The following is an 11,315-nucleotide window of genomic DNA, read 5'->3' as shown; positions in this document are numbered from 1 at the left end:
AGAGTCGAGGGACATGAAAGGGAAGCAGTGGTTGAGAAGGGAGTGAGACAGGGTTGTAGCCTCTCCCCGATGTTATTCAATCTGTATATTGAGCAAGCAGAAAAGAAAACAAAAGAAAAATTCGGAGTAGGTATTAAAATAATGGAGAAGAAATAAAAACTTTGAAGTTCGCCGATGACATTGTAATTCTGTCAGAGACAGCAAAAGGACTTGGAACAGCAGTTGAACGGAATGGAGAGTGTCTTGAAAGGAGGATATAAGATGAACATCAATAAAAACAAAACGAGGATAATGGAATGCAGTCGAATTAAGTCGGGTGATGCTGAGGGTATTAGATTAGGAAATGAGACACTTACAGTAGTAAAGGAGTTTTGCTATTTGGGGAGCAAAATAACTGATGATGGTCGAAGTAGAGAAGATATAAAATGTCGATTGGCAATGGCAAGGAAAGTGTTTCTGAAGAAGAGAAATTTGTTAACATTGAGTATAGATTTAAGTGTCAGGAAGTCGTTTTTGAAAGTATTTGTATGGAGTGTAGCTATGTATGGAAGTGAAACATGGACGATAAATAGTTTGGACAAGAAGAGAATAGAAGCTTTCGAAATGTGGTGCTACAGAAGAATGCTGAAGACTGGATGGGTAGATCACATAACTAATGAGGAAGTGTTGAACAGAATTGGGGAGAAGAGGAGTTTGTGGCACAACTTGACTAGAAGAAGGGACCGTTTGGTAGGACATGTTCTGAGGCATCAAGGGATCACAAATTTAGCATTGGAGGACAGCGTGGAGGGTAAAAATTGTAGAGAGAGACCAAGAGATAAATACACTGAACAGATTCAGAAGGATGCAGGTTGCAGTAAATACTGGGAGATGAAGAAGCTTGCACAGAATAGAGTAGCATGGAGAGCTGCATCAAACCAGTCTCTGGACTGAAGACCACAACAACAACAACAACAACTTTCTCCCACCACGAGGCACTAGAAAGAGAACTCTGCCTTAGAAAAATATTCACGTCGATATACAGAGGCAATGGTGTTGTTTGTAAGGTAGCAGAAATCTCACTTGCAAGGTTTGTGTCTCATCAACAACAACTGTGTAAGCTGTAAATAACTTTGGTTTAATGTTGTAAACTTATCACAGAAATACAGGCATTTCCACAGTTTACAATGTGACAATGTTATGACAGTTGTCAAACGAACGCATCTCGTCCTCAGAAAGTGAATTAATCCTAAACGCAACAATGGTAAATTTTAACTAGAAGTTTCCTTACAAAGTTATTCTTATGTCTACGCCATGAAGTTGGCCAGTACTACGATAAATCATCCGATTCTGGTTCAAAGTTTGGTACTATTTAGGATGACAACCAAGTCTATGGAGGATGGTTAGCTTTGTGACAAGTTGAGCGAAAGATTACCCAGATCGCTCGAGTGTACAGTGGAGGCAAGCTGGTGAATCAACAAGTTTACACATCTGCGCACAGTATTTACCTTAGCTGCGATGAGCTGTCGTCTGCATGGCTGCTCTCACCCACTGAAATTCCTATAAAATCTAACTAAGCCTTTGCTGATGTTTCTCGTGATGCGAGAAAATATGCACTCATCCCTAGTCTCGGAATATGGCAATATGCACGTGCATGGCTGGAACAATGTGCATATTAAAATGCCCTCTCAGTCCTCACAAGGACAATTAACTAACTGGCTGGTTCGTTTCTCCACAGCTGGAGCTCAACGATCCTACAGCTACTATCTAGCTGAATGTCAGTCCCAGTGAACGCAGTGCCCACGCAGGTATCTCTTCTGTGTCGTACAGAGCATTATGCTCTCTGTTCTGCACTTGACACCAGTCCAGAGATGAGTCCACGAAAATTTCGCTCTTGTCTTTCTCTTACCTGAACTCTCTCCACACCTGGGTTCTTTCGTTCTCCACGTCACGGCTTTTTCGACCAATAGGAGCGTTCCTCTTATTTTGTGGAAACTCTCTCTACCAATCGCAAGGGCCCTACCATTGAACTGCATCGAAATCTCGGCACTTTATTCTCTCCTAGTTCGTTTCCACCAATCGGACGTTTCATGCCCACTCACATGTGTACCATTTTCTGTTCACGTGGTTAACTGCGTCACTGGTTTTGTTCGTACCCATTTGGAATTCCGAAATGCAGTTTTCTAAAGCTTCGTTCTGTCCTACTTCTGGTGGCCCGTTATTCGCTCTGCAGTATACGTCACCTGTCCGATCGCTGACTCCCGCCACGGGAGCCCCCCGCCCCGAGAGCTTTCCGTAGTGCCTCCCGTGGTGCGGTCTCTGCGTCTGCCCACGCGGGCTTCCACACAAAACGTTTCTTCTCACTGCTTGTTTCACTTTCTGCTCATTGACGTGCATTATATAGGAGTGGTGTCTTAATACCGTCGATTGAGTGTCATTCCTTTTGCATTACATACTTGTAGGCAAATCTGATCATTACCGCCAAAGTAAGTTAGGTGTCGTATTCACCTTCCCGTTACGATGAATAAAACTCTTATGTAAGGTGCAAAATTTTGACCTTCACTTATTCTGCCCTGTTCACTGTGCTATAGTGTAGACTAGCTAGACAAAAACAAGTCTGATTATAAGCAATGTGGCCATTTACTCCGAGGGGTCTTCAAAAAGAAAGTCATGTATGTCGTCCCTCGCTGAGACCATGGTGCAGAGTGACGCATTGTCAGAAGAGGGTACTTGTTCCAGGTTTCCTGCGGAGATAGTTTTGCTGAGTTACGGATAACAGGGCATCAAAGTATGCTAGTGAAATGGCGCCGCAAGTGGAATCATTCCACAAGGTTGAAGTACGTGTAACAGTACGTTCCTTGTAGGCAAAATGTCTTAATTGCACGCAGATTCACCGTGAAATTCTGATGGTATATAAACCAAATGCAGTGCCGCGTCTTTGCAGTAGTGAAATGGTGCCAACAAGTTGGTCATGGCCGTCACAGAAGTGGCTGATGCTAATCGGGAGTGAAGGCCATTGACGTCGACCACAAATGATAACCTCCAGGCAGTCGACGACCTGATTCGGAGCAATCGCAGATTTTCCAACGATGAGGACGATCACACATCGGTTCTCAAATGTGTCCTTGATCAAGGTGAGGATTTCTATCGTAGAAGAATTGAACGATTGGTAGAATGGTTCCGACCATTGTTTACAAAGATTTTGCGACTACGTTGAAAAATAGCGTCATATGTCAGTATCATTCTGAAGTGTAGTTATCACCTTTCCTTGATTAATCTGACAGTTTAATGTGCCCGTGTCAAACCATTAGAAGTAGTAGTCACAGTCTAATACATACACGACACGCTCTGGTGCTGGAGCGACACTAGCGCTCCAAGCGGTAAGGAGGCAGACAGTCACATGTGTCGCAAGGATAACGTTAATTCATTATTATTTTCTACAGAATTAACGAAATAATTGTTATATTTTTCCATTCCATGCTTTAGTAAATAGCTAAAAAACATGAATTATTCTGTTAGCTGAATTCCAACAAACACGCGTAGTAGTTTCATTGTTGGGACTCCAGATTCCCGCCTGTGAGAGGCAGGCAAGGTCAGACATGTTCAGAATCGCCTACCGCTGCAAAGGAGGTAACACGCTGGAAACAATATGTGGCCTTGAAATTCTTCCATCTTAACAAATCTTCAGCTGAGGCCTATACAATGTTACAAGAGGCCTATGGAGAGTCTGTTCTTCCCTACAGCACAACTCGAAGGTGGTTTAAAATGCTTAAAGGGGGGGGGGGAGAGGGGGGACAATCAATTTCAAAGGAGGGTGGACCTGTTGCTCCAGCTACTGATCTTACGAAAGAAAACATCAACACTGCTGCTGTCATTGTCAGAGAGGATCGACGAACTACATTACTTTGTGAAATACTGAACATTTCACTGGGTGCCATCCACACGTTGGTGACAGGAAAATTATATGACACGTGCTTGTGCTCGATGGCTTTCAAGACTGTTGATTCCCAAACAAAAGGACATTCCCGTACAGGTCTGCATGCAGTTAAAGTTGATGTTAGAGGAAAACCCGGAGTTTCTTTCAAATGTAATCACTACTCATGAAACTTGTCTACATCATTTCGATCCTGAGAGCAAACAGCAAAGCTCAGTGTGGAAATCTGCTTCATCACCAACCTCCAAAAAAGCAAAAGCGGTTGCTTCTCCTGGGAAAGTTATGGTCATTTCGTTCTTTGATATTCATGGAGTGGTTTATCAGCATGTTGTACCTTCACATACGTCAGTAACTGGACAATGCTACAGGGATGTCCTGAAAACATTGCAAGTCCATATAGGGCGCAAAAGACCACATTTCAGAGAAGCAGGCTGGATACTGCACCATGATAATGCGCGGCCGCTTATTACCAATGTTGCTGTTGAATATCTTGCAAAAATTAACGTGAAGTGCATCCCTCACCCTGACTATAGTCCGGATTTAGTCATATGTGACTTTTTCTATTCCCTAGCATGAAGGAACGCCTTCGTGGGAGGCGTTATCAATCATCAGAAGCAGTGGTGAAGGCTGCGGAGCCGATTTTGAAGGACCTCTTAAAAATGATTTCCAGCATGTCTTTGAAGACTGGCAGAAACTCTGAGACAAGTGCATCGCATTCATGGGAGACTACTTTGAGAAGGACCTTCATAATTCTGAGGATGAGTAAAGGTATGTTGTCAAAAAAAATGTATGATCATTCTTTATTGAATAGCCCTCGTACATATATAAACATATGAACCACATTGATTCAATGACGTAAGCTACAACTTTTTCACGAAGAAATACTTTCGAATATGTATATATTTGCAGCTTGTTCAACTGAAAGTGAGAGAATATAAACACATATTTCATGCATGAGAAGCATAGGTTTCTGCTGTCTGTTGTTATGATCATAGCCACTTTCCTTCACACTTAAAAAAATTTTATGGCATCACCCATTCTTACACTTCACTCGACTTTCTAATGCACGAATATTTTAGTAAACGTAATTTTGTTTAAAAACGAATGTGTTGAGTATTCTTGCTGTTTGTGTCTCAGATTTAACAAAAGTCATGTGGAATTGGTTTGTTTCTTCTGTGTTGGAAAAGAGTGTTGTGCTTTTGACGACTTATTATCACGTCTATGTGGTTTTCCCTTAAGCTAGAGTTGTAGTGGCCTATTTCATGCGTTAAATAATGTAGGTACTACATTCCACACCGTTTTACTACGTTCGATATTCGCTGATCTGGCTGAAAGTGTAGCGAACAAAACTCTGTCTTGTTGGGTAGATCTACGACGTGTTTCCACAAAGGTCGCGTCTTCTGGTATTTACTAACATTTTTTTTGTTATTGAAGGAAAACGACATTGTTCAGTAAATGTCTGTACATTACAAGAGTATTGCAAAAAAGAACTGCCCAATAATGTACCGCTCCGTGCCTCTCAGGGTGTTTAGGAAACTAAATAATGATAAATGTGGTGTCATTTTTTAGTTATTGTCGATTTTTGTGGCACTACACACTCCCTGCCGTAAAAATTAAGTTACAAATCAACACAAACAATAGTATTTGCACTCATCCGGTGTCATTTTCATAAGTGTCGCTTGCTGGCAGGTTGTGGTACTGCGGTCGCTGTGGGTAACAAAAATGAGAGTGAGTGTCGCGACTGTGGTAATAGTTACGTATATTGGTAGTATGCTACTGATCGACCAACGACTATATGACGTGAATTATATCGTAAATGTAATATGCGCTCAGTGACTTATTCTTTGGTAGAGTGTGTTGTGACACATCTACACATGTAATCTGAGTTTTTGGCTTTATATCTGTCCAGTACAGAAGAATCATGGAGAACGTTGTTAATGAGATATAAAAATTCAGTTCAAATACATGTTAAGTGAATGGAAGAGGAATGAGTCAAATAAAGGATCGCTGGTGAGACATAAATCAAATTCTATCGACTACTTGTTTTATTAATCTGTGATGTAGGTTTCAGCTACGACGGTTAGGAATGTTTGATGCTGCGGGAGAGCCTGCTACGCGGTCAATACTACTTCACACCTCCGCTACGAGAGCTTTCAGTTTCACTATTCGGGCCCGTATTGTACATAGCAGAGTCCCTCCAGTTGTTGTTCACAGGAGCTGCTACCTTATCTGTACATTCTATCTAGTTCTGCTAGACCCTGTCGCCCTGACTGACTGACCAAAAAGAAAAGATCACTACGTACCACCACAACACGTCTTCAATTCTGACACAAACCCGTACATTTGTAATGTCTATCATTACATTACATTAATAGTTTCGAAATTATGACTGTGTACTAATGAATAAATACAATTTATGTTTTGCCACAAGCGTGTAGCTTCAGTTTATTGAAGTATCTTCAGTGATCGGAATTACAGACAAATTTTCAGTTATATGCATTATTTCTTATTTACTTATTCTGCCATTGTACTCACTCATATAAACAGTTCTAGCCCTGGCACCCATATGTTCAGTACTTATTTCACGTTTGATTACTGGCAGCATATGTTGTTGTTGAATCACATGTGTGCTTATTTTTCTAAAGAGCTGTTTTCGTGCTCCAATGCTAAAAACACTTGTTAGCAAGCACAAAAACTGTGACACACACTTCTTCATCACGTTTTCACCATTATTTTCTGTAACGTTGCGAACTGTGGAATGCGTTTGTGTGATGCCTACGATCAATAGTTTTATTTGTGTGAGTTTTAGCAACTGGGGATTAACGAGCCATCGACATTAAAGATATTTCGATCATACCCATTCGCATTTTCATTTCCGAAACAACAGCTTATTCTGTGTAACGAAACAAAGTGGAGATTAAAATACAGTTTTATGTTCACTTCGCTTTAATTAGCTGCCACCCCACATGCGTCGTTCAGGGTAGGGAATCTATCTACTTCACTGCACTTCTGTCGCTAACTATGTCAGAGAAGTGTATTTGAAATTTTTCACTGGGCAGCCTTACTGAAGGGTTGTGGTGAACATTGCAATAGAGCTCGACTGAGTCTGTAGTTGCAGGCTGGTTGTCTTGAGTGGAGTAATTTCCTGAGTGCCAACAAGTAGCATCACTGAATACAACAGTAAGCTCGACACAGTTATCTCAATTTCATATTCATGAGGCAGTTAACACCTACAAATTGTCCCTGATCAAAGTTTGTAATTGTAGCAAGAGTTAGCAGCGCAGTTTATCTTAAAGGCGGCGGTGCCTGTGGATTCCTCTCCCGTGGTGCAGCTGCATCGCTTACTGTCCTCATTCTGTTAACATGCCACCAGACCGCCGGGAACACTGAATCTATTACGGAAATTAACTGCAGCGATGGTCGGTTCGATAGCATCTCTCTGCTCTGTCTGCTCACTGGGAGGTGCGTTGCATGGCCTCTGTTTATGTCGTTTTAGGGCATTAACGAAACATTCACTGGCTCCAGCGAACATCCATATAAACTCCTGCAAGTTGCTAGAAGCATTTATCTTCTAGAAGTTTTATGAAAAATTTTGTACATTTCAAACGTAAAACGGTTTTTCATAACTTGGCCCACCCTACAGAGCACTCAGTTTTAATTTTCATCAATCAGTCCTGTTTTACCACCCACGTGATATCGTCAGTCCTTTGCTATAGTCACATAGTTACATGTTCCATAGATCATTTGAACCATTCTTTTACCCAAATGATGAAGAAGGAGTAAGTTTGCAGGATATGTATTGATTATAAGGGTTAACATTAATGAACACGGTATTATTTTCGTCCTATTCTTGCAACTATCCTTAAAAACAAGTTTATTTGTATTTTTTACTTCTTATTTTTACGGGCTACCACATTTTAAGTAGAAATTCGTCAATGGAACAGAAGGACTAGTCCAAGCGATTTAAAACTTGCTTTGCTACCTGTCAGACATTTTATGTTATTGGGCAAATGATCAAATATTTTTGCCCCTAGATATTGAACTACTTTCTGAACCACTGACAGCTTTAATAATGGATAATAAAGATCATTTTTCCCTCTAGAGTTGTAGCTTGGACATCAGCGTTTTCTAAAATTGAGATGAATTATTTATGACGAATTTCCCTAGCGGAAATATGTATTATTAACTATATATGACGGTAGTATCTGTTCCCGAAAGAACAGTTACCGTGGATGACCATGCAGCTTTGCTAGAAATGAAATGATAATTAAATGGACACCCTAGCTGCAAACAGGCGTTGATGTACTTCATTGGGGACATGTTGAAAATGTGTGCCCAGACCGGGACTCGAACCTGGGATCTCCTGCTTACATGGCAGACGCTCTTTCCATCTGAGCCACTGCGGGCACAGAGGATAGTGCGTCTGCAGGGACTTATCCCTTGCACGCTCCCCGTGAGATCCCATGTAGGGAATGTATTATTCTTACTGCTCGCTTTTGTGCAGTTAATACTTCCTAAGTGATGGCAGATGAATTATCCCAGAAAATTATTCCATAGCACATTAGTGACTGGAAACATATCCCATGTAGGGAATGTGGATCTCACGGGGAGCGTGCAAGGGATAAGTCCCTGCAGACGCACTATCCTCTGTGCCCGCGGTGGCTCAGATGGAAAGAGCGTCTGCCATGTAAGCAGGAGATCCCGGGTTCGAGTCCCGGTCGGGGCACACATTTTCAACATGTCTCCAATGAAGTACATCAACGCCTGTTTGCAGCTAGGATGTCCATTTAATTATCATTTCATTTCTAGAAAAGCTGCATGGTCATCCACGGTAACTGTTCTTTGGGAACAGATACTACCGTCATATTTAGTTAAAAATACGGCTTCCCGGCCATTGACCTTCTTGTGCGAACGCACACGCTATGCCCGAACTCGTACGGGACTTGGTAGATTAATCTGCCACGAGTAATGAGTATGGTGGGCAAACATCTATTAGGCGCGCTACGAATGTAGTGGTGTGGACATGTAGGGAATGTGGATCTCACGGGGAGCGTGCTAGGGGTAAGTCCCTGCAGACGCACTAACCTCTGTGCCCGCGGTAGCTCAGATGGAAAGAGCGTCTGCCATGTAAGCAGGAGGTCACGGTCGGGGCACACATTTTCAACATGTCCCCAATGAAGTACATCAACGCCTGTTTGCAGCTAGGGTGTCCATTTAATTATCATTTCAATATGTATTATAACGGCGACGTTAAAATGCGTAGCTTCTTAAAGAAGTACCTACATGACGTCAGTCGGCGAACACCACGTATTATTCTTACTGCTCGCTTTTGTGCAGTTAATACTTCCTAAGTGATGGCAGATGAATTATCCCAGAAAATTATTCCATAGCACATTAGTGACTGGAAACATGCAAAGTATATCAGGAGATTGATTTGTTTGTTTCCTAAATTAGGCTACTGAATATACTACTGAACGTACCTGTAGAATTATATAACTGTACGACACGTATATCAGGAAATATGACGTCATGAACATTCAGATACGTGAAAAACTTAGTTTTGCTTAAAACGGAGCGCAGATTACCCAGACGGTATTCATTCAGCGTTTGACAATGGGAGTTCTTAGCGAATTCCGACAAATTTTTAAACACAGTACGAAACCTTTCCTAAATCTCCTCTCACTTCGTGCTTGACGTCAAATATTTGACACGTTAACAAATTTGTAAAATAATCAAACGTTTGATGCTGATTTATACATGGTTGTTTGATTCTTTGAAGTTACGGAATCGGGGGCGGGTGGTTCTCTGGTACCTTCATAACGCTGGCGTCAAAATGATGCTAACAGCGATTAGTAACGAATGTTTATTTGTGCGATTGTAAAATGTGTGTTGCAGTAAACGATCCGGTCAAGTGCGAAGTTCGAAGGGTAATGGGGTCCCTGCATATTTCACATATCGCACCTTGACAAGAAAAGTCACACAAGTCAAAAAACGAGATCTTTAGTTTATGTCACTGAAAATTATTGAGAAGTGCCCCAACGAGCATGAAGAATGTAATGGAATTTGCTGCCAACAGTACTTACTTATTTGAAGGTTAAAGGAAGCTTGCAATATTTTAGAATACGTTTCATAGAATAAATTCTTTAAGTCGAGTTTTCTCAGCTATTACATTTTTGAGTTGTGTCACTTCTTACTGGGGCACAATATTAACACATTTGGTAAGTAATCAGACGTTTACTCGTCGAAATTTACTGACAGATAACCTAGGTTTATGGCAGTGTATGAGTTTGACTGTCTTTGGAAACAATATCTCAGCTCTTGGCAATTCTGATGCCGTCCCTTTGTAGCGGAACGTATTTTGAGTACAAACACCTGAAATAAAATGACATTATCTGTAGAATCCAGCAAGAATTTTGAAAATTCCGATTCTGCAAAATCCACCTTGTGTTCTTCACACAAAATTAACTGCGAGCTACGACTAGAGATAATGAAGCCCCTTCGTTGTTTCGTGACTTCAGTAGAATTTTGGGTTACGTTTTACAATGATTTCTGCTAAGACAATATACTTATACAGAGGTTGGGCAGACATTTGTAAATATCAAAAACACAACACATTACCATGCCTAATACGGTCTAAGAAAACCGTTGGCATTCAAAACAGCCTCCACTCATCTCGAAATGGATATATACGCGCCCTGTATGGTTTTCAAGGCAGTGTTATACCATCCTTCCTGCAAATTAGTGCTAAGGCCAGGTAACGGATATCGATCACACACCCTTCTCTTCCAAGCAGACCAAAAGACTCAATAATATTGAAACTTGGCGGGTGTGGTGGCCAGGAAAGATGCGATACTTCATCCTTGTGCTCAAAAAATCAGTCCTGGACGATGTGATCTATGTGACTAGTCGCGCGGGATTAGCCGAGCGGTCTTAGACGCTGCAGTCTGGACTGTGCAGCTGGTCCCGGCGGAGGTTCGAGTCCTCGCTAGGGCATGGGTGTGTGTGTTTGACCTTAGGATAATTTAGGTTAAGTAGTGTGTATGCTTAGGGACTGATGAACTTAGCAGTTAAGTCCCATAAGATTTCACACACATTTGAACATTATGTGACTAGGGGCCTTTCGTCTTGGGACACAGACATTGGTGAACAAACATTGTTCCATGAGATGGACCAGATTAGTCAAAATAGTCACATAATGGGGCCGATGGCTGCCCAAAATATCACCGAACCCCGGCCATGTTCCACCCCTGGAACATCAACTAGGCCAAAAGGCGGAAACAGTGTGAAGCAAGACTCATTCGACCAAATGGCTTTCATCCATTGTTCCATAGTCCGGTTTTTATGACTTCGGCACCACGTTTTTCTATAACGGGCATTCGCATCACTGATGAATAGTTCGACA

The 11,315-nt window shown here is 41.6% G+C and overlaps 1 non-coding gene across 1 annotated transcript; it reads left to right on the top strand.

Moving 5' to 3' along the window:
- The first annotated feature begins 8,564 nt into the window (after window positions 1-8,564).
- Trnat-ugu (transfer RNA threonine (anticodon UGU)) lies at window positions 8,565-8,639 on the top strand. The gene has a single exon. It is a non-coding gene; the product is annotated as a tRNA-Thr (tRNA).
- Window positions 8,640-11,315: the final 2,676 nt, after the last annotated feature.

The sequence above is a fragment of the Schistocerca nitens genome, chromosome 7 (genome assembly GCF_023898315.1).
Source record: "Schistocerca nitens isolate TAMUIC-IGC-003100 chromosome 7, iqSchNite1.1, whole genome shotgun sequence".
NCBI classification, from domain to species: Eukaryota; Metazoa; Arthropoda; class Insecta; order Orthoptera; family Acrididae; genus Schistocerca; species Schistocerca nitens.
Note: the sequence above shows the minus strand (reverse complement) of the source record. Positions and strands in the feature narration are given on the sequence as shown.